General features: G+C 44.2%; 1 protein-coding gene across 2 annotated transcripts in view; it reads left to right on the top strand.

Annotated features, from left to right (window-relative positions):
- Positions 1-24,441, top strand: part of LOC124593138 (atypical protein kinase C) — a 760,580-nt gene that overhangs the window by 62,160 nt on the left and 673,979 nt on the right. The window lies entirely within an intron of this gene.

The raw sequence follows: 24,441 nt of genomic DNA on the forward strand, positions 1-24,441 counted from the left end.
AGTTCTAGGGGACTGATGACCTCAGATGTTAAGTCCCATAGTGCTCAGAGCCAAAATCAAATCGGATTATTAATTTCTGTGTGACTGGCACAAAACATGTTCAATATGCTGTCTACCGTTTTCTGCAAAAAGTTGAAATCGAGAAACAGCATGTTCCACAACTGATCGATGTTTTTCCGAGGTCACGTTCAGAATGTGTTGCGCGATACGTGCCTTCAATGCAGCAAAGTTTGTAGTCGGAACACTGAACACATCTTTCAGATAGCCCCACAGCCAGTAGGCACCACACGGATTAAGATCAGGTGATCGGGACGGCCAGGCTGTAGGGAAATGGCGACTGATAATTCTAGCATTACCGAAATGGCGCTTCAGCAGATGCTTAACTGGATTTGCAGAGTGCGGAGGTGCGCCATCTTGCATAAAAATTATCCTATCCACACATCCACGCTGTTGGAGAGGTGGAATGACTTGGTTGCGCTTACGAGTGACGATAGAGGTAACAGGACCGGAAGACCTGTCTCTTTGAAAAAATGTGGCCCTATGATAAATGATGCCGTAAACCCGCACCACACAGAGACCTTTCCAGAATGAAGTGTTACTGGTTGATTTGCGTGTGGATTTTCCGTTGCCCGTATTCGACAACTCTGTGTATTGGCATATCCTGTCAGATGGAAGTGAGTTCCACGGCCAATCATTGTTCACTTCCATGCGAACAAGAAATTCTAAAGCAAAGATCTCTCTTGCAGGTCAGCAGGAAGCAACTCGTGCACATGGGTAATTTTGAATGAATACAAAGAAGGATGTTTTGTAGGATTTTACGCACCGTGCTCACAGGTATGTCCAATCTTCGGACAATTCTCCGTGCACTACACGTTTGCACACCATCACTCGTCTACTCCTGCATTGCTGTGACCACTGCTTCCACTGACATCGAAGCAATTCGTTTCCTCCCTCCACCAGGTCGCACACCGGAAGAACCCGTCTTTTAGGATTTCCGAATCATTTTCTCTAGACCCACGGCAGTCATCGGACCAATGCCTTTTTTCAAACTGTTCAGTGTCCGGAACTTCTGCAGAGCGACGTGTGCACAGTCATCATTCTTGTAATACAGCTTTACAGGCAGAGCTCGATCCTGCATTGAGACAGTCATGGCAAACGTTGCAGACGCGAAAGGCGTGTTTATACAAACTTCAATGGGTCGTGCGCATGACAGGTGTTTTCATTTACGTATTCTGACACATACATCGCCATGTAGTGATCAGTTTTCACACTATTTTTTTTTCTTCTTCCAAACATTTCCCCCCTTCTCCGATAATATTCCGTTGCAATTTGACGTCATTCCGACCAGTGGTGTTATTTCTACAGCGTTTTGAAAGTTTAACTTTAATTATAATCACCCTGTATATAAAGTGTTGACTGACAATACGAAGAACAGCCTAGGTGAGAAATAGAAACATGCTAACATCGAATATAACTGTAAGTGATACAAAGTCTTCTGCGAGAATGCTTTGGGAGTGTGGTTTTACGTGGAAGTGGCTAATAAACGGAACAGACCAGAAGAGAACAGAAGCTTTCGAAATGTATTGCTTCAAAACAATACTGAAGATTAGGTGGATCAATCGGGTAACTGATAAGTAGCACTGAATAGATTTGGGGAGGAAAGAAATTTAGGGCACGACTTTACTAAAGGAAAGGATAGGTTGGTAAGACAAATAGTGAGTCAGGTCTTGAAAGGAAGTGGCTGCGGGTGTGCGTGCGTGTGTGCGTGCGGTGGGGGAGGGGGGGAGGGAGGTAACAAGCCTTGACTGTATTAAGCAGGTACAAATAGATGTAACTTGAAGTATTTATCCTATCGCCGGATCCCTTCTTTTAGCCGATTTGTGCCACAAGTTTCTTTTCCCCCATTCCGATTCAGTAACTTGTTAGCTACTCGATCAAGCAGTCTAATATTTAGCATTCTTCTGAAGTACGACATTTCAAAATATTCTTTGCTCGTCACATTGTCTTCTTGCCTGGCCAGCGTATCGTCCCACGTTTCATTTCTGTACGAGGCTACATTCGAAACAAATCCTTTCAGAAAATACTTCTCAATACTGAAATTTATATTCGATGTTAGCAAATTTCTCTTGTATCAGTAATATTTTCCTTGCTGTTGCTAATCTGCGGTTTATATCCTCCCAATTTTGGCCGTCGTCTCTTACATTGCTGCCAAAATAGCAAAACTCGTCTACTACATTTCAACTTTTATTTCCTAATGTAATTCCCTCTCCATCGCTCTGTTTAATTCAGTTACGTTTCATTACCGTTATTTTGCTTTTGTTGATGGTCATCCTATAGGCTCATTCCAAGACTCCATCCGTTCCGTTCAATTGCTCTTCCTAGCCTTTCGCCGTCTCTGACTAGATTACAATGCCAGCCGGCACACCGCAAGTTTTTATTTATTTGTTGAAATAGTCAGCAAGCGGTTGCACAGAAGTTTTATTCCCTTTACCTGTTTCAGGCACCTTGAGCCCTTCTTCATAAGGTTATAATTATCGTATTGTTTGCGAGTGTCAGAAATAACTCTGCTATCCCATTGGCAAGTTTCTCCTTGCTTGCTCTTATTGTACAGATAGAATAGCGTTGGGGATAGGTTACAACTCTGTGTCAGTGCCCTCCCTCGCACAAATACTGTTTCCTGTCACTCGTAAGACGCTGCCGTCTGGTTTGTGTACGAGTTGCAGCTACCGTTCGGCTCCCTATATTTTAATTTTGCTACCTTCAGAATTTCAGAGAGTGTATTTTCCAGTCGACATTGTCAAAAGCCGCCACCTTCGGAGAGACTGTCGCCATTGCGGCTGCACTGGGTATTGATGCCATTGGTCCCCTTTTACTGTGATCCAGTCTTTCATTTCGTCTGAATTCGTCATCATATACTCCAACAGTGAATGTAGAACTTGTCACGTCACTTGTCGATAACATAACCTTGTTGTCACTGTGTTTCATTCTTTTTCTCGGCTTTGTAGATTCTGAGCTTAAGCGTAGGAGTTATCTCCCAACAGAATGACATCCTCCTAAGGACGAGCACGAATTCCTTAGAATTCCCGCGAAACCCAACTCCCGCTTTTCTAATATGAAATCGTGGAAGCCATAGATCAATCAGATAGATGCAGTACTTCCTGACAACCGAAAAGCATTTAGCACGGTAGCATACCAAAAATACGATCAGATGCGGTAGCAGATGAGATTTGTTATGTGATTTAGGGAGGACACATCATATCTTGGGTGGAGATCATCACTGCATGTTAACCTACTCCCTATATGGGTACTCCCTACACGTCACCCCGATCCTTGGCGTCAGTCAGCATCAGCTTGGGAGAGACTTGTTGGTGCCTAATGTTAGGCTTGCGATGTAGGGAGTTATCATCGTGTCGTGACCTACGGCGCCAGTCCTGTGAGGCACCACCGTATCCACACGTCTTACGTGATGGGAGCGACGCGCCGGTCTGGCCACATTGTGCGGCAGCTCCGCCCCTTTGTTTGCAAATAGCGGACGCAGCCGAGCGCCCATGTGGGTGGGGCGGGCCGGGGCGTTCTTCCCGCGCGCTCGGCCGGCCGGATATCCCAGCTGTAACTCAGCTGGCGCATTGTGCTCCAGCTCCAGGCCGCCGCGATAGCGCCGGTCTCTGGAGAGCGCCGCTATCGACACCACCTCCAGGGTGGACGTGGTGTGCAAGGTAATGGCTGCGCAGGAAACACAAGGTCGTTAGAGGACTCATAAAACAGGCATGTCGGTAACTATCCACAGTCAGTCAGGTGAAGTAACAATAATGAACCCTTATTTACTAAGCCCGTGTTCCTGTGGAAGACATCCAGTCAGGCGTTTCCAAGAATATCATCTACACGATCCCAAAGACAGCCGAGTAATGTTAATATGAGAAATATAGTGCGAGAATGATCTGATTTCAAAACTCCGTATTTATTGATAAAAAATATCCTACAAACATGGGATAGATTGCAAAATACCCAAAATTTTTTAAAGTTTTACCTATGATATTATAAATGCTCTACTGTGTCCACCACCAGTAGCACGAACATCTAGACGATAGCTAAATAAAGTTTGCACAATGTATCTGCTTTTACGCAGGTTATGGCTGCTGTTACGCTGTTCGTCACTTCGTCACGAGGTAAAAGGTAGATGAACACACTTTCCTTCTCATATCCCAGAAGAAAAAAATCGCATGAGGCCATGCCAGGCGATCTTGGAGGCCAAGAATGCTGGGCAGTGTCTCAAGGTCCCTTGCGCTGTATCCAGCGTTAAGGCGGAATGTCATTGTGAAACAGACGTACGTTGCGCCAGTGTGGTGGAGCTCCATCCTGAATGAAGTCCTCGGGGCCCTACTGAAGTTGTGGAAAAAGCCAGTTCCGCAGCATTTGAAGATAGCTGATTCCAGTCACCATGTTATCCTCAAAAAGAGATGGGACCTTACACTTTTTGACGAGAATTGGCACAAAAAATGTTCACTTTCAGTGTGTCTCACCCTTGCTTAGTAGTGTCACGAGGATTCAGGAGTCCTCATTTGCGCACGTTATGTTGGTTTACTTTGCGGCTAACATCACGACATTGCTGAAGTCGTTTCCTTTTATCACCAACCCGAAGAACTTGCACTAATTGTAGCCTGTGTTGTTTATAGATCAAACGACGCCTTGGCACTCGTCCGACAGCCGTATGAGACATTGCTAGTTCTCAGCTTGCGGGTCGAATAGACTTTCGTGGACTCCGCTCAAACGCTTACCGAATTCTTTGCACCATGTAATCAGAAGTGCGAGGTCGACCTGCACTCTTACCTTAGCACAAGCATCCTTTCTCTTAAAGTTGGCGATACCAACGACGAATGTTTCTGGGTGCAAGCAGATCAATGCCTAAGCGCCGAGGGTTCTATTAAGCGTACGCCCTTTTGATTCTGACTGGCTGCAAACTGAGAAGACGCATTGATTGATGTCGAACGGCGATTTTCTGAAACTCTAGCGCACTCCCATTCAGACACACATTTTCCTGCCGACACGTCCCATGTTTCGTAATTGCTACCGCCCAAAATCAGGTCATTCTTTTTGAAACACCCTCTACAATCTGCTTGACAGCTGATCAGAAGAAAAAAGGGCAGGATGGTAGTACATGTGTCGAGCAGTCAGGTAGTAATTGTCATGGAACATGACAATTTATTAGATTAGAGGTCTCACTACAAAGTGCTATGCAGGCAGGTATTAGATTCAGAAGAAACTTCCACCCTTAGCAGAATTTTATTTCACACCTCGTCTTTCCGTGAATAGGTCGCCACTTCTTAAAATATAAGCTGCTTAGGGTGCGCTACGTTAACAGCTCAGTGAAACTGAATATCGAGACGCGCCTTCAGTTCAGGCAAGGTTAACTGAATCAGAAGATTTTAGCCGTGAACCTAGCAACATGGCCGTCGTCAAGACAATTGTCTAAACAAAACGACGGGGCAGGAACTGTCTCCGTAGATGGCAAGACTAATCGAGGAGGCAAATTCAAGCTCCCGGAAGTTGAACCCATGCTCGCTGCAGAACTTGTACCGAATTTAGAGGAACTTAGATGTGCAAAAGAAGTGCAAGAAGAAACTATCATAATTTTATCAGACTCACGTTCAGCATTGATGTTACAATAGTACATCATCAACAATGCCAAAAATTACCCAGTATATCGGATTATAGAAGCAATTCAGGAGCTTTCACACTTAAATAAGACGACCATCATGTTAAGTGTGAAAGCGCACAACAGAATAAAAGGAAATGAAAAAGTAGGCGCTCTGACCAAGGGAGCTGTATGCGTTAATTTAGTGATGTATGATAAAATGCCACCGGACGATATTCTTCGTACAATAAGGACTATTATCGGGGCCCGAAGGAATGAAAATCTCCAACAGTTTTATGAAATTTAGGGGAGACGCGATGCCGCAAAGGTGTCTAACGTCCCATCAGGTCGTTGCTACCAAAACTGCAGATACAACAGAAACTTCATAGTGACAATGGCACGACTTCACTTCAATCACGGGAGATTCCGACATCACCTCTACCGCCTCAACATGGTCACATCGTCTTCGTGTGAATGCGGCTGTGAGGATCATGATAATCACATTTTCTTTGGCTCCCTCTGGATGTTTCAGGGAACTACGAAACTATTATAGCGTCTGGTGATGTCTGGAAATGCCTTAGCTACAAACAATAAAACCAATTTAGCAACAGAAAACAAAACACGTGTGTTTACGTAGATCGTTTGCATAAGTTTAGTTTAAATGGATGTAGCAGGTAATTGTTTTTTTTTTTCGTGGTCTTCGGCTGGCTGTGTGGATGATACCCAAAGCCATAAATAAATTAAAAAATAATTGGTGTTTCTGTGGACGGAGAATGTCATACACATAATCCCAAAGGCAGCCTGGTCATATTAATACGAGAAATATCGTACGTACAATCTCCTTGGCAGCTCAGGCCATCAGTCAATAACTTGCATGATACTAGAGGTAGATGTAGAGGTACACAGAGATTGGAATATATACAACAAATAATTCAAGCCATTGTGTGTAAGCACTACTTAGAGTAAAACATTAGCCCAAGACAGGAAATCATGGCGCGCCGCGTCAATCAAAATTTCTCAGTAATCTTAGTTTCGTAAGGCCTAAGTTTTCGGTTACTATGCCGTTTTCTAGAAAAGGAGTCAATAACCAGAAAACTACATAGTTAGAAAATAAAATTTGTACTAGACATGCAGGAGACACTTTCACGACACCAGAGTAGCCATGATTGCCGGTGTCGCGGTGACAGTGGTAGCCTGGCCAGAGGCATACGTGATGTTAGTCCTGCTGCAAGCTGAGGGTTCCCGGTGGTCCTTGGTGACACAGCAAGTGACAACATGCGTCATGGTTTCGTCCCCGAAAGACGTTCGGTCGGCCACAGCTGCTCACGAAATGCGTCAACACGACGTGCGCCCGTAATACGCGAACGTTCCGAACTTGATCGAGGGGCGTGGGAACGTTCCACAGACCACTACTGAAAGCAGCGCGCTAATATATTGTGCCCTGTGCAGGAATCCGTTGGTATGTCCATCCAGCAGGACCACAATGTGACTCCGTCCAAATGGCTGCAGCTGTTATGTAGGAGTGCGTACTCGTCGGCGGAGCATCGTTGAACCCTGGGATGAAGGGTGCACTGCTCACGTCTAAACTCAGCACAGTTATTGACTGCAGAGTCAAAGCAAAGGGTGCCCAGACAGGCCTCGTGAGCGCCATGTGGTCGCAGATGACCGTGACAGACGAACCAGTGACACAACCACCCCTCAATATGCACATATCATACCCAGGTGCCACTGAACACTCTTGTTGAGGATGTTGCGTTTTTCCAGCAGTGTAAATTACTGGGCGTTAACCAAGGGCTCGATAATACAGTACCATTTGCAGTTCCTCCAAAAACGTATAGCATATTGGCCAGTAAGTTTCCTCCAGCGAACTCGATCACCTGCCAGGTTTCCAGCTTCCCTGCAGTGCATGTCCGTGATTTAAACATCGTTGGCAAAAGTTCGTATCCAGGTATTACTAGGTCTTCCTCTACTTCTGTGTCCATCCGTTCCATCCGTTGGCTTCCACAACTGTACTGTTTGGGGATTCTGCAATCTTTCGTGCGTAAAATATTCCCCATAAGCTTCAGCCTTCTTTTAGCAACGAATTTATGCAGCTTGCGTAAACCACTTCTCACCACTTCTCACCATTTCATAATGTGAAGCAGGGTCATGATAGATGACCATCAAAATTCGTTTCAAGTAACGGTGCTGAAAAACATTGAGCTTGTGTGTGCTGATTTTGTTGACTTTCCCAGGTCTCGCATGCGTAAATAGTCATCTGTAGGCGGATAGACAAATACAGCCGAATTTTTTTACACATACATACAGAGTCTAGTTACCACATGGGGCACATTCGTGGGAAAAAAAGCGTTTCCAATTTTGCTCATGACACCTGCTTCTCATACGTCATCGTTACTGCAGATATGGCTGCCGAGATACGGAAATCGGTTAATATCTTGTAGTACATTCTGTTGCACTATAATTTGAGTAGGTATGCACTGGGGTGACAAAAATCACAGGATACCTCCTACCGCTGTGTCGAACCTCCTTTTGCCCGACATAATGCAGCAACTGGAGGTCGCGTGGACTCAACAAATCGTTTGAAGACCCTTCCAGAAATGCTAAGTCATGCTGCCTCAGTAGCCCTCCATAATTGTGAAAGTGTTGCCGGTACAGGATTTTGTGAACGAATCGACCTATCGATTGTTCCATAAATGTTCGATCGGATTCATGTCGGACGACGTGGATGGCGTAATCATTCGCTCGAATTGTCGAGACTGTTTTTCAAACCAACTGGGAACAATTGTTAGCCGTTGACATGGCGCATCGTCATCCATAAAAATTCCATCGTTTTTTGGAACATGAAGTCAATGAATGGCTGAAATGGTCTCCAAGTAGCCGAACATAACCATTTCAAGTCAATGATCTGTTCAGTTGTACCAGAGAACCCAGTCCATTCCATGTAAACACAGCCCACATCATCATATACCCATCACCAGCTCGCACAGTACCTTCGGCCCATGGCTTCATGGGGCCTGTACCAGAATCGAACCCTACCGTCAGCTCTACCAACTGAAATCGGGACTCATTTGAACAGACCACGGTTGTCCAGTCGTTCAGGGTCCAACCGATATCGTCAAAGCTAGGAGAGGCGGTGCATTTGGATAATTCCTTCGTGGTGCGTCGTCCCTTTAGTGTAGGCTCTACTACCTGCTGTTTCTGGAGCACTCGTAATTTAGACGTGATAGATGCAGGTGCAATGCCGCCGGCCGGAAATGTAAGCAGTGATCGAGCTGCCCACTTTCCCAGGCTGTACAGTAAGGAAGCTTTACTCGCTTTAAAATTTAAGCATATGACAGAATGGAAATCACTCCAGCGCCGTATGAGCGTTTTAATTTATGGACGCGAAATAAAATATTTCACGTCATATTTTGATACACACGTGTCTGTTCTCTTTGCAGACACGGGTGAATGTCCTTTTTGTTTCTGTAAGTTGGCCGCTGACATTGTGTTCCCCAGCTGACCTCAATATCGAGACAACTGTTAACACTTGGTAACGCACCCGTCACGGAGAACAATGCTCTATTCTTCGGCAAGAGCGGAGGTGTCAGATTTCATTCGACACAGAACTGTGCGTGCAGCATTGACCTCTAAGCCTTGAATGAAATCTGGGTATACGGGAATTTCAATCACGAGAGGCTTTGAGATTATTTTAAGGTGTGTTCCGCTTACGCGAGTGTGATATATATATAGTGTCCGCAATTTCAGAAGAACTGGGAATCGAGATGCGCAGTTATCTTCATGAAATGTTTGCTGTCGTGTACGGAAAAAAATATCATGTTGCTTGCTGATTTCTGTTGGACGTCGGGCCATCTAATGCGGCAAGGTCGTTGTCTAAATGTCACTGTGTTATTGCACGAATTAGTGCATATAGCTTGGCCAAAATAAGAATGACCCGAATTTTACTTTCGGCATTGCCGGATATAGTAATTTTTAACCAGCAAGGTATCATGGAAAGCATAAGATTCGAGTCTGAACACTCTAACACATACACTCCTGGAAATTGAAATAAGAACACTGTGAATTCATTGTCCCAGGAAGGGGAAACTTTATTGACACATTCCTGGGGTCAGATACATCACATGATCACACTGACAGAACCACAGGCACATAGACACAGGCAACAGAGCATGCACAATGTCGGCACTAGTACAGTGTATATCCACCTTTCGCAGCAATGCAGGCTGCTATTCTCCCATGGAGACGATCGTAGAGATGCTGGATGTAGTCCTGTGGAACGGCTTGCCATGCCATTTCCACCTGGCGCCTCAGTTGGACCAGCGTTCGTGCTGGACGTGCAGACCGCGTGAGACGACGCTTCATCCAGTCCCAAACATGCTCAATGGGGGACAGATCCGGAGATCTTGCTGGCCAGGGTAGTTGACTTACACCTTCTAGAGCACGTTGGGTGGCACGGGATACATGCGGACGTGCATTGTCCTGTTGGAACAGCAAGTTCCCTTGCCGGTCTAGGAATGGTAGAACGATGGGTTCAATGACGGTTTGGATGTACTGTGCACTATTCAGTGTCCCCTCGACGATCACCAGTGGTGTACGGCCAGTGTAGGAGATCGCTCCCCACACCATGATGCCGGGTGTTGGCCCTGTGTGCCTCGGTCGTATGCAGTCCTGATTGTGGCGCTCACCTGCACGGCGCCAAACACGCATACGACCATCATTGGCACCAAGGCAGAAGGGACTCTCATCGCTGAAGACGACACGTCTCCATTCGTCCCTCCATTCACGCCTGTCGCGACACCACTGGAGGCGGGCTGCACGATGTTGGGGCGTGAGCGGAAGACGGCCTAACGGTGTGTGGGACCGTAGCCCAGCTTAATGGAGACGGTTGCGAATGGTCCTCGCCGATACCCCACGAGCAACAGTGTCCCTAATTTGCTGGGAAGTGGTGGTGCGGTCCCCTACGGCACTGCGTAGGATCCTACGGTCTTGGCGTGCAACCGTGCGTCGCTGCGGTCCGGTCCCAGGTCGACGGGCACGTGCACCTTCCGCCGACCACTGGCGACAACATCGATGTACTGTGGAGACCTCACGCCCCACGTGTTGAGCAATTCGGCGGTACGTCCACCCGGCCTCCCGCATGCCCACTATACGCCCTCGCTCAAAGTCCGTCAACTGCACATACGGTTCACGTCCACGCTGTCGCGGCATGCTACCAGTGTTAAAGACTGCGATGGAGCTCCGTATGCCACGGCAAACTGGCTGACACTGACGGCGGCGGTGCACAAATGCTGCGCAGCTAGAGCCATTCGACGGCCAACACCGCGGTTCCTGGTGTGTCCGCTGTGCCGTGCGTGTGATCATTGCTTGTACAGCCCTCTCGCAGTGTCCGGAGCAAGTATGGTGGGTCTGACACACCGGTGTCAATGTGTTCTTTTTTCCATTTCCAGGAGTGTAGTTCAAGTGACATATAGCCCGCAGAGAAGTCCGAGGAAATCGCAGTGCCTATTAGTCGTGCATTTTGGAGTGAGGTGGTTTATTAGAACGATACCAAAGAAGAGCTGCAATACAGCTCTCCATTCTGGTCTATCCTGCGCAAGCCTATTCGTCCTTACATAATACTCCAATGTACGTCCGTTACATCGTGCTTATAGTAGCAAGTGATCACTTAGGCTTAATCTTACGCTTAAATTTAGGTAAAGCAGGTGGGATACTTCGGTTCACTATTTGAATATTTTCAGAATGCAGTCAGTCTGTCCAAAGAAGGTTGCTTACAAAACACTGTTGAGACCAGTCGAGGAATATTCTCTAGTGTGTGGGCTCAGCAGGGTAACTTGAACACACGCAGTACAATGAAGACCATAACAGGTTTGTTTGACTCGGTTAAAAACGTCATGGAAATGATGAAAAATCTAAACTAGAAGATGCTCGTAGATAGATGTCGACTATTCTGTGAAAGCTTTCTAACGAAGTTTCAAGAACCACTGTTAAGTGAGGAGTTCAGGAATGTACTACAGTCCTCTGTCTATCTCTTACGTAGCTGCTGAGAAGGAACTAGCCATGTTAAGAATTTTCTTGCGCCGAATATACTCCCCGTTGTCTACACACAACTGTAGTGACAAAAGCGAGCGCTGTGCTCCCGACCGCATGCACAGAGGTATATAAACAGTGATTCTTCCCGCGCCACATTCATGATTCGAATGGGAAGAAAGCATTATACGCCGTATAATGGAAAGCACTGTAAGGGAGTAATGAAATGGAGCTCTGGTGCATTTGTTTTTGACTGCTTGTAATAGACCATTTCGTGGCTGTCGGTTTAAACAGTCAACTCTTCTCCCTCTCTCCCTCCCTCCCTGCTGGTAGAGTGGGAAAAATGAAAGGGCAGGAAATCACGAAACAACGCTGGAACTGTTTCTGCATCGATTGAATGCTTTTGAGTGCATATGTTATAGAATGTCATACGATGGGAAGCACACACAGCGAATAAGGTTTGAATGAAATGGCGAGTATTTTCTAGTTCTGTTTGCGACCGTGTGAATTGTGTAACATTTCCGCTCCACCTGTAGAATGGAGCCGAAATAAGGATTCTGTTGAATTTCCCTTCGAAACGAGACTTCCTCAATAACAGAGCCCAGCGACAGTTTGCGCTGTGTGGAAGACCCGTATTTGTGTTTCGTTTGTGTTCAGTTCCAAGTCATATATAGGATGGACAGAAATAATGAAAGCTCCGTTCTATTGGGAAGCTGTTGGTCGTGTCGAACAAACAGTCAACGCGAAAATGTTGTTTTACGCCTCAGTTGTCTATACAGTTATTTTTAAATCTTGTATGAAGCAGGTCGCAAGTAAACTGTACGAAATAGGTTTGATTGTTTCAAAGAGCGTTGGCACGTTTTTGGCTGAAGCATGTGAAGAGAGGTGTACCAGATTAATCGCTGTAGGAGAGAACATAGTTTATAAGAAAGTCGCGAGAACCACACACAAGTCATCAGGCCATTATAAATAGTGTTGAAAGTGAGTTACCGAATACAGGATGTCACTATATACACTGATGCGCAAAACTTAAGAACGAAAGTAACTTACGCTTATATGTCACTTCTAAATAACGTAGCTCGATGAAAATTGGACTATACATAGAAAAAACTGATACACTATAGTACAGAAGCTAACTGAAAGAAATACGCAATTGACGAACAGAAATGACACTTTTATTCGAAGAAATTAATTACTCTACCAGCGCGATTCGTGGTGGTCCACTTGACATTACAGACGGTAGGACATGGTTCTTAATAAGGTGTGTGATCAGCGCGGAAGGCATTTCATGCCCTGCGTCATGCTCCAATGCTGGCCACAAGGCTGGTGAGGGATTCTCGTGGTAGGGCGTTCCATTTATTCACCAGCGCTGTTGACAATTGGTGAATGGTCGTTGGTGCATATCGACGTGTCCCAAACGGGCTTGGTGGGATTTTCGTCGGGGTAACGGGCAGACCAGTCTATTCGGCGAATATCTTCTTGTTCCGAGAGGTCTACCACCTGCGCAGTTCGGTTCGGTTACCCAGTATCATGGTACTCTATTGTTTCTACTGTTTCTTGCAAAGAGTGAATGATTTTTCTACTGAATATGTAATATCATGAGACCGTGAAGTTTCGTGATAATGACGCCTAACAATGCAGGCGTTTCAAAAGGACCACCAATGTGTTCTTCTAGAACTGCTAAAGTTTTTCATGGTTTTCAATTCTGATGAACGACAGTACTCCGCTTAGTCAGCGACGTCATCCCAAGTCTGTTTTATTTGATAAGTTCTCACAGACTAGGGCAAGTAGTAGGTTTACGTCTTTTGCGGAATCTACTGACTTCTTGAAAATAGTGGTATGAAATTTCACTCCAAAATGTTGACAGTTTGAATCTTTGCTGAGATAAATGTCAACTACAAAAATGACAAGAGGTAACCTAACATCTAATTACCAAACGCGCCTTTATCGACAAATTATCAGTTCGGGGAAAAAAAAAAACACCTGGAACTCAGTCTGAAGTTGACTAATGGTCACACAATTGATTTGTGGGTGCATCCAACGTTAAGAGCCACTCTTAAAGTGTACATTTCCCTTTTTCTTTATTCGCACGGTCGCAGGTTCGAATCATGCCTCGGGCATGGATATGTATGATGTCCTTAGGTTAGTTAGGTTTAAGTAGTTCTAAGTTCTAGGGGACTGATGTCCTCAGATGTTAAGTCCCATAGTGCTCAGAGCCATTTGAACCATTCTCCTTTATTTACGACCCTAATGGTCGTGGCTAACATGCGCTTTATCAGCACTTTTTCTCCTCCATTCGTTAGTTTCTTTATCGGGGCTGTGGTGTATTACCGAATCATTGATTTTTAATTTTTTGTTTATTCTATTTATTTGAATTTTTGGCCATTTTGCTGTAGTTGAATTTTTGAAAAACGTCAGACATCTTCATTTTGGCTTTCATCATATGTTTTCTATTGGCCTGGTACGATCTTGAGAGAGTCTATTTCTTTCCAGTGAATAAAGCCGACGGGGAATACGAAACGAAGTTTTGAACTGTAGCCTTGTACTGCATCTCATGTTCCTGAATTTAGCTACGGCTGTGTAAAAAACAATTGGCAGAGTATTCAAGCTGGTACAGTCCTCTAATGGTAAATTCAAGTGTGTGTGTGTGTGTGTGTGTGTGTGTGTGTGTGTGTGTGTGTTAGTGGGGAGAGGGAGAGGGGGGGGGGGCTCAATTGTCTTCCAATGTTGACTGATTTTTCTTGATAAGCGTATTTGTGTTACCGCGTTTCACTGTGTATCCATTGTCTCCTCCACCTTTGATATGTCTACACCTACATCTATACTCCACAAACCACTGTTAAGTGTATGGTGGGGGGTGGGGGACAAGTCCCATTATGCCATTTATTAGGACTTTTTCCCGTCCTATTCACGTATGGAGCGCGGAAGAGTGACTGATGTGTGCTGTAATTATTCTGATCTTGTCGTTACGATCCCCGTGGGACCGATTGTCGGTTCTAGTGTATTCGAAGAGTCATAGAGAGTCATAAAGCCGGTCCTTGGAACTTTGTCAGTGGGCCATCTCGGGATAGTTTAATTGTTTACGTCTGTCGTCAAGAGGATGCCAGTTGAGTTCTTTCAACATCTCAGTAACACTCAGTAGCGAAACAAATAAATACGTTACCATTCGTGCCGCCCTTCTCTTTTTATGTTCAATATCCCCCATTAGTCCTATGTGGTGCCGGCCGCTGTAGCCGAGCGGTTCTAGGTGCTTCAGTCTGGAACCGCGCTGCTGCTACGGTCGCAGGTTCGAATCCTGCCTCGGGCATGGATGAGCGTGATGTCCTTAGGCTAGTTAGGTTTAAGTATTTCTGAGTCTAGGGTACTGATAACCTCAGATGTTAAGTCCTATAGTTCTTAGAGCCTATCTGGTAGAGGTCCCACACGTTTGAGCAATATTCTGGGATGGGTCGCACGAATGATTTGTAAGCTACCTCCCAGTTATTCTACCAAGAAACTGATGACTACCACCTGCTGTACCTACGGCTGAGTCTATGTGACCATTCCATTTGATCTACCTACAGTGTGCCACACCCAGGTATTTGTATGAGTAGCTGAGACTTATTGATGTTATAGTCGTAGGATACTACGTTCTTTCGTTTTGTGGATACACAATTATGTATTTCAGGACACTTAAAGCAAGTTTCCAATGTTTCCTCCACTTTGAAATATCAAGATGTTACTGAATATTTGTGCAGCTTATTTCAGATTGTATTCATTATAGGTAAGTGAATCATGTGTAAAAAGTCAGCGGTTACTTTTAATATAGTGCAGAATGAGAAGCATGGGTCCCAACACTTCCCCGAGGCGCACCCAAAGTAAGTTCTACATCAGTCGATGACTATCCATCCAAGATAATGGCCTGTATTCTCCTACCAAAGGTCCTTAATCCACTCACAAATTTCGCTTTATATCGTTCTTTGGTAATAAGCGTATGTGTGGTTCTGAATCAAATGCTTATCGGAAATCCTGCGTCTTCCTGGCTGCCTCGATCCATGACTTTCAGTACGCCATGTGAGAAAAGTGCGAATTGGGTTTCAAATGAATTTTTCTTCGAAATGCGTGCTGTTTGGTCTGGAAGTGGTCATTCTGTTCGAGATACCTCATTATGTTTGAGCTCGGAATACGTTGGAAGATTCTACAGCAAATGGTTGTCAGGTAGTGATATCCGGATACGTATTTATTTTGTTGCTAGACGAGGGGAAGGAGCAGACACGGGGTGTGATGTCGCGGCGACGAAAGCGCCGCACTGTGGACGAGGGAGGCTTGCGGGTGAAAAATGAGTTTCAGAAGTCGTCTCGCGTTACATGGGAGAGCGCCGTGTCGCGGGCCTCCAGCCTCTTTACTGCCGCGTGTTAGCGAGCCGGAGACGCAGGCGGAGGCGGAGAGGGCTCTCGGAAGTGGGAAGTTGCGGCGTTCGAGTGGCGCCAATAAATTGTCGCCCTCCGCCTGCCGCATCTTCGAGACCGCTTTAAAGAGGCAACGTCTGCTGCTGCTGGCACAGTGTTTTGCTGCGCCTGTGGTCTGCTTTCCTTTCCCTTTCGCCACTCAGCAGAACGCCGAGGCGGTGGCTCCCTTTCCGCGGATTTTGCTGCTGCTGTGTGTGTGTGTGTGTGTGTGTGTGTGTGTGTGTGTGTGTGTGTGTGTGTTCTTGCCCGCCTGGCTGCCTTCCGCTTGACCCAGTTCTGTCGCCCCGGAGTGGCGACTCTGAATAGTGAGACGGGCTCGGAGGAAAAAAGCTAGCGGCCCGAAGGCTTCTGCTTGCTGCTTTCAGACGCTGTTGGATCAGTTAGAAGCCAATTTCGGCGGAATGTGCCAAGGTCTCCAAGTTTATTCTTCCCGCACCCTCTGTATTGTGAATCGTTAGCTGTGGGACTCGGCGTCTGCGACGGCAATCTGGCTGCGGACGCCTTTTGTTGCGGTGGGACTTCATTGCCGTGGAGGACTTACGCCGTGAAAAATACATTATAAATACGGTGGTTTTGCCACATCAGTCAAGGTTACTTGATATTGCAAAAGGCTCACTTATAATCTACATGAGTCGAAGACTGCCGTTTGTAATTTGACGGAGTTTCATTATTACTGGAAGACGTATAGTTTCATTGTTACTGGAAGATGTATGTTTTCACTTCACAGTGCGATGGGGGCTTAGTACTTAAGATATTCGACTCTCGTTCGCAAGGGGTGCGGTTCGAGTCCCCTGCCCCCCTGGTCCTGATTTTGGTTTTCTGTGTCTTCTCCAGGGATCCATGATGTAGTTATTCTTACAACGTTTGGAGAAGACGATCATGATTACCTTTACTTTGTACATTCCGAGCTTGAGGCCCATCTGTAATGACTATGACCATGGAGAAATGTTGTTGTTGTTGTGGTCTTCAGTCCTGAGACTGGTTTGATGTAGCTCTCCATGCTACTCTATCCTGTGCAAGCCTCTTCATCTCCCAGTACCTGCTGCAGCCTACATCCTTCTGAATCTGCTTAGTGTATTCATCTCTTGTTCTCCCTCTACGATTTTTACCCTCCATGCTGCCCTCCAATGCTAAGTTTGTGGTCCCTTGATGCCTCAGAACATGTCCTACCAACCGATCCCTTCTTCTGGTCAAGTTGTGCCACAAACTTCTCTTCTCCCCAATCCTATTCAATACTTCCTCATTAGTTATGTGATCTACCCATCTAATCTTCAGCATTCTTCTGTATCGCCACATTTCGAAAGCTTCTATTCTCTTCTTGTCTAAACTATTTATCGTCCATGTTTCACTTCCATACATGGCTACACTTCATACAAATACTTTCAGAAACGACTTCCTGACACTTAAATCAATAGTCGATGTTACCAAATTTCTCTTCTTCAGAAACGCTTTCCTTGTCATTGCCAGTCTACATTTTATATCCTCTCTACTTCAACCATCATCAGTTATTTTGCTCCCCAAATAGCAAAACTCCTTTACTACTTTAAGTGTCTCATATCCTAATCTAATTCCCTCAGCATCACCCTACTTAATTCGTGTACATTCCATTATCCTCGTTTTGCTTTTGTTGTTGTTCATCTTATACCCTCCTTTCAAGACACTGTCCATTCCGTTCAACTGCTCTTCCAAGTCCTTTGCTGTCTCTGACAGAATTACAATGTCATCGGCGAACCTCAACATTTTTATTTCTTCTCCATGGATTTTAATACCTACTCCGAACTTTTCTTTCGTTTCCTTTACTGCTTGCTCAATATACAGATTGAATAACATCGGGGAGAGGCTACAACCCTGTCTCACTTCCTTCCCAACCACTGCTTCCCTTTTCATGTCCCTCGACTCTTGTAACTGCCATCTGGTTTCTGTACAAATTGTAAATAGCCTTTCGCTCCCTGTATTTTACCCCTGCCACCTTCAGAATTTGAAAGAGAGTATTCCGGTCAACATTGTCAAAAGCTTTCTCTAAGTCTACAAATGCTGGAAACGTAGGTTTGCCTTTCCTGAATATTTCTTCTAAGATAAGTCGTAGGAGAAATATTAACAAAAGTAAAGCAAGGGTAATGAAATTTGGTCGAATATAACCCTTTATGATCTGACGGGACTTTTGAGTAGCACTTAAAACAAAAGTATAAAACATTATCTTTCGTTACTAGTCTGACAAGACTGCCGCGCCACGGTTATTGTTAGCTTGGTAAATTGTTAACTTTTGCGGATGTGGTATTTGTGGCTCTAGAGTAATTTGAGTCTTAGCAGTTCTCACGCCATTCGGTTGTGCGTAGTTGGATGTGGATCATTCTGTGCTTGGTCTTGGGTATTTACTGTGATAATCTAGTTTCATATTTCCCTCAAATTTTATGGTAAGACTGTTTATCCTAATAACCGATTAGAAGCGCAAAACATTTACGATTTTTAGAAAATTTTCATATAAAAAATTTTGTACTTGTCAAGTCCCGCCAAGTTTATAGCTTAATGTTTTTGCATGACAGGCCACGGCAAGAAAATTGGAAGGTTAGGAGATAACGGAGTTACTAAGTTTTCCCTATTTAGGAAAGTAGTTATTCTGAAACAAAACATGTTGTTGAATAATTCCAATTCAACATTTTGCTGGCCAAATAAACAAAAAAATGATACCACGCCAGGTGGGATCATCAACAGAATATTTCCAGTAGCTGTAGAAATTGTTTGAAGATGGCATCGATAACGAGAAGTATCTGCCAACATTTTTCAGAACAAAAAAAGAAATAAGGTCTTTCAGTTTCAAATGAAATGTGAACCCTAAATCTTGGGAGCTCATTGCCATATTTTGTTGTTAATGGAAAATGTGAAAACTTATCTATTTATAATACGCAATCAAGAACTAATACAAAGAATGCCCAATATGAGCTGTTGTTTTGTGTCGGTGAGAGAGAAAATTGTTTTCATCAAAACCAGTTCTCATGTTGTAATGTTTTTCGATGACTGAATATATTATGACCTAACGAGACTTTGAAGTTCCTTTTTTTTTCCTTCTTGAAATAAAACATCAAAACATATTTCTTTGGTTTTCTTTCTACTGAGACAATTTCCAACGTACCAGAATGACATAAAAATGCGACTTGTCAAAGCCAAAGAACAAAAATCCAGACGATACTGATGGAACTAAATTAGGCAATAAGACACTAAAAATCATAGATGAGTGTTGCTATTCGGGCAGCAAAATAACTATAGACGGCGAAAGTAATGAGGTTATAAAATGCAGACTGGCAAAAGCAAGAAAAGCGTTTCTCAAAAAGAGAAATTTGTGAACATCAAATCGAAATTTGAGTGTTACGAATCTTTTCTGAATGTAAGTTATTTGAAGTGTAGTCTTGCGTTCTTATGTGGAAGTGAAACTTTTACGATCAGCATTACAGACAAGAGGTAAGTAGCAGGCTTTTGATTCAGATGGTTCAAATGTATCTAAGCACTATGGGACTTAACATCTGAGGTTTTCAGTCCCCTAGACGTAGATCTACTTAAACCTAACTAACCTAAGGACATCACACACATCCATGGCCGAGGCAGGGTTCGAACCTGCGACCGTAGCAGCAGCAGCAGCAGCAGCGCGGTTCCCGACTGAAGCGCCTAGAACCGCTCAACCATAGCGGCCGACGAGGGTTTTGAAATGTGAGATTAAAGAATAATGCTGAAGTTTACATGGGTAGATGGAGTTACTGATCAAGAGTTACTGCATAGAACTGAGGAAAAAAAAGCTTTTTGGCACAACCTGCCTGAAAGAAGAGAGAGGATCATCACGGCAAGCAAAGAAATAAGTTTTTCGACGCAGCTTGTCAGATAAGTATCACTCAGACAATACATTAAGGTGTTTCTTCTCTTCTTCCCGTGGAGCCATTACCCTGCATCACGCTACGATAATAAATAATGTAACTTTTACGTTCGCCGTCTGCAGATGAACTTGAGAAAGTTCGAAAACTAGTTTATGGAACCAAACTGATATTTCCGTGTTACTGGTCGTAGTTTTCACGTTTGTATTCTATTTGTATTCAACGTTTACCATGCTACGATGGGCTGGTATTGCAGACTACATGACTGTGCCTTGTGTACTTGCGTGGCGTCTTACCTGAGGTGTCCATGAAACATTCATTGGTCATGTTCTTCCTTACTTTGTCTCCCGTTATTCACATGCGTAAGTGGTCTCAGCATGGCGAGTCACTGGCACACGTTCCACAAGAATAAGCTGGACCAACACAACGACGAATTGGTGTGCTTGTTCTTTACCGCAGCTAGTTGCGTCGGTATTCCTGAACAATGTTTTAATAAAATTGTTGGTGAACTTGACACCAGTTCTGTTAGCTTGAATGTTTCAGATATTATTTATATTCAGCGGACTAATTATTATTCTCTGTGCCCTTGTGACAGTGGATGCAAATTTACGTGAACTCGACTCTCTTGTATACCGCCAGTGAAATTTTCATCTGTTCACCGGTTGTTATTTTCCCTCCTGTAGTAGTATGTGATGAAATACTACGTAATCTACCACTTGTCCGTGATGTCATTACGTAGTGTTGTAGACACCGCAAACAGGATGATGCGGTAGAGACGTACCCCTTTGTGTGCTGATAATGACCCCCTATTGCTGTGAGAGCCCCTGCATTAACACCCGAGTCCTCGCGCGGTGGGAGTGCCGGTAAAAGTATTGCGTCGCTTTCTTGAGGGAACGGACGCGCCCGACGGCGAATCTGCTTCCTCTCTGGCGAGATCCAGATACGCGGCGAGCGCAGAGAAAGTGCAACAAGCACTCCCTGCCACGGGGCTGGCCACCGCCCACACATTCATCGTACGCAAATAACAACGTATAGTATGTTCTCATTGTCTCCATCTCAAGAGTTTTTATGAAATTTCCTTCACGTTGCCTTCTACTGTGTGGAACTGTGCGGCGTGGTGGACAGCTGCCCCAGTTCATTTCCCCCTGTTTACACACCCTTTATTGACTGCAATATCCAGCGCGCTCCCCTGCGTTGCGCTCTTACCTTATCGATACTTTCCGTTCGATCGCAATAAACCAAATTAAAAAAAGAAAAAAAAAGAACGCTGCGAATGAGACTATTAAATTTTAACAGCGTGAGATTACGGTTCGATGAACGCTTTAGTGTAGTAATGGGTTCCTCGGCGTTAGAGGAAACCCTAGGTCAGTTGTTCCGTTCCCATTTATGCCATATTCAAATAATTTTTTTTTATTGTTGTAGGATGAGAATTCTTAAAGGTTTTTCATTAAACTTAGGACCCGAATAAAACATGACGAATTATTTTGTATTCAGTTAGTGTGTATATGTGAGGTGCAGGAAAGGAACAAATGAGGCTTAGGGTTTTACGTGCCGTTGACGACAAGGTCATTACAGACGTAGCACAAAAACGGCTTTTGACAGCTGAGGTAGGAAATCGACCTTGTCCTTTTCAAAGGATTATTGCGACATTTGTCTTAAGTGTAGAGCTAACGTTACATTTTTACGAAACCATCGTAAATTTTACAACTACATATTTTATTCAGAGTAAGTCATTTGTAGATTATGCGCTAATTGATTCAGCTGTAAGGTACGCAGTGGTGTGTGACATACAGAATAACTACAAAGTTCGCTGTTTTGTACCATATACTGACAGTACCAGATTTGTTTGAACCGCGAATTAGTACCACCTGCAATCGTAAATTCTAGGAGTATTTTAGTAATCTAGGGTTAAGGGCCCAGTTTACTTACTCGAACTATAAAATAAGCGATAATCGCGATATTTTTGGAAAAATAATGTACCATCAGAATAAACCTTTTCCACATTTATAGTTCCTTCAACAACGTTTTCGGACTTTTTTCTGAGTAATTTTGTCATAATTAAGCCCTTCCGCCTCGTCCGAGCAGTTAAAGTTGCTCTGTCCAAAGTGAGGTTTGTCCATGACGGAAGACCTGCAGTCTGGTAATCGTATCTGAATTTTTTTTTTTAATATGCTTAATCTATAGGTTATTCCCAGCGCGGAATAGCAATACAGTTTTTGTGAAATTTGAAAAAGTAATAAAGTGCGGGACGTTTGAGACAAAGATGTAGTTTTGTCGCGTGTTTTTGGTCACTTTTTTGTAATAATAAATGAAAATAAAAAATACCTTGTTACTCCTTGCGGATGTACACGAGGAGTAATTTTGTTACTGTGTCCGCTGTCCATTCCGTCATCTTAAGGTACATGTTACACATGTGGCGCCTCTGATGCCCATCTCAGCTTGGCCTCCAAGAGGATAAACAAAAAAATGGTTCAAATGGCTCTGAGCACTATGGGACTCAACTGCTGAGGTCATTAGTCCCCTAGAACTTAGAACTAGTTAAACCTAAGTAACCTAAGGACATCACAAACATCCATGCCCGAGGCAGGATTCGAACCTGCGACCGTAGCGTTCTTGCGGTTCCAGACTGCAGCGCCTTTAACCGCACGGCCACTTCGGCCGGCAGAGGATAAACAACAAACTTATGCGTACCTATATCGATAACACAAGAACTGTATACACTAACGTAGCAAAAATTACTTACATGTTGTTGAAGTCTAAATTAAACGACGGGCCAGTTAGGTATAAAATCTTAATATGTCCCATAATCCACTGATAATGGACCATATCACCCAATACTGTGGCAGGTAAGTAATTTTTACGTGCAGCTAATGGTGTGCAACAAGATCTCAAATACATACAAATGGGGGAACACCAAGAACGCATGATTTTCTCTTACAGCGAGTGACAATCAGTGATTTCATTTTTACAGTTGTGCTAATCCACAAGAAGAATCAATGTGAGAAGTAAAAGAAAGGTTCAATAGTGGAATTGAAATTCAGGGTGAAAGGATGTTAATGATTCACTGATTCAATGAAAGTGAAGGATTGCAGGATGTGTTGACTCGAATGACCAGTCTAATGTGGAGAATATGCATTGAGAGTAAATCGAAGAAAAAGGAAAGTAATGAGAAGTGGCAGAAATGACAACAGCTAGAAACTTTAACATCAGGATTGGTGATCACGAAGTAGACGAAGTCAAGGAAGTTTTCTACCTGGGCAGCAAAGTAACCTGTGCTGGACGGAGCAAGGAGGACGTAAAAACTAAACTAACACTGGCGAAAAAGACATTCTTGGCCAAGAGAAGTCTAGTAGTATACATCTTCACGTGAGGATGAAATTTCGGAGAATATACATTTGGGGGACAGCATTGTATGGTAGTGAGACATGGACTGTGGGAAAACTAGAACGGAAGAGAATCGAAGCCTTTGAGACATGGTCCTATGGAAGGATGTTGAAAATTAGGTGGACTGATAAGGGAAGAAATTAGGAGGTTCTCCACAGAATCGGCGACGCTAGGAACATGTGGAAAACGCTGACAAGAAGAAGGGACGGACAGAATGATAAGGCAGCTATTAAGGCATTAGGGGATAACTTATATGGTACTAGAGAAGCTGTAGAGGATAACCACTGAAAGGAAGACATAGGTTGGAATACATTCATCAAATAATTGAGGACGTAGAGTGCAATTGCTGCTCTGAGATGAAAAGGTTGGCACAGGAGGGGAATTCGTAGCAGGCTGCATCAAACCAGTCAGAAGACTAATATTAAAAAAGTCAGTAAAGGATATTATGAGTTACTGCGTCCTCTATGTTTGGTTAAATTCAAAGACAAGAAAAAAATAGGAAAAGACAGAACAGTTTGTATAGTAGACAGTGGTTTGTAGCGGTAAATGTGAAATTACCAGCATGTGGTGTATTCAGATATACAACGGATGAGAGTAATCTTTGCTAAACTGACGGCATTTTCTTCTGCCGACCCCTTCAGTAAGGATATCATTACTTCCGGCTCTTGTTACAAGGGTTTCTATGCTGCAACACTGATCTTCAGTGTGGCTGTTGTGACTGTAGATCACGGTTGAATCCGGTTATTGTACAAATAAACAGGTGTTTATCGTTCTGTACACTGAGAGAGGAAAAAAAAAAAAATTCTCTCTACTGTAGTTACTCTCTGAATTGAGTCAGTCCGTCGGTGGAGAACAAAGCTGAATCTAAATGTTTTCTCAGGCCTGATTTCAGTGCTACGTAACGGCGCCGTATGTTCCTCTTGTCTGTGCTACACCAAGAGCTTTGCTGCCTGGAACACTGAGACAGTGAACGCCGAGATCAGGGGCATCGCCAGACGCTGGCTGAGCGCTGAGCAGAACAGCTGATTGGCCGGCCGCTTCGTGAGTTGAGTGACTCGGTCACGTGACCGACCGGCCGCCGCCGGTTCCC

The sequence above is a fragment of the Schistocerca americana genome, chromosome 2 (genome assembly GCF_021461395.2).
Source record: "Schistocerca americana isolate TAMUIC-IGC-003095 chromosome 2, iqSchAmer2.1, whole genome shotgun sequence".
NCBI lineage: Eukaryota > Metazoa > Arthropoda > Insecta > Orthoptera > Acrididae > Schistocerca > Schistocerca americana.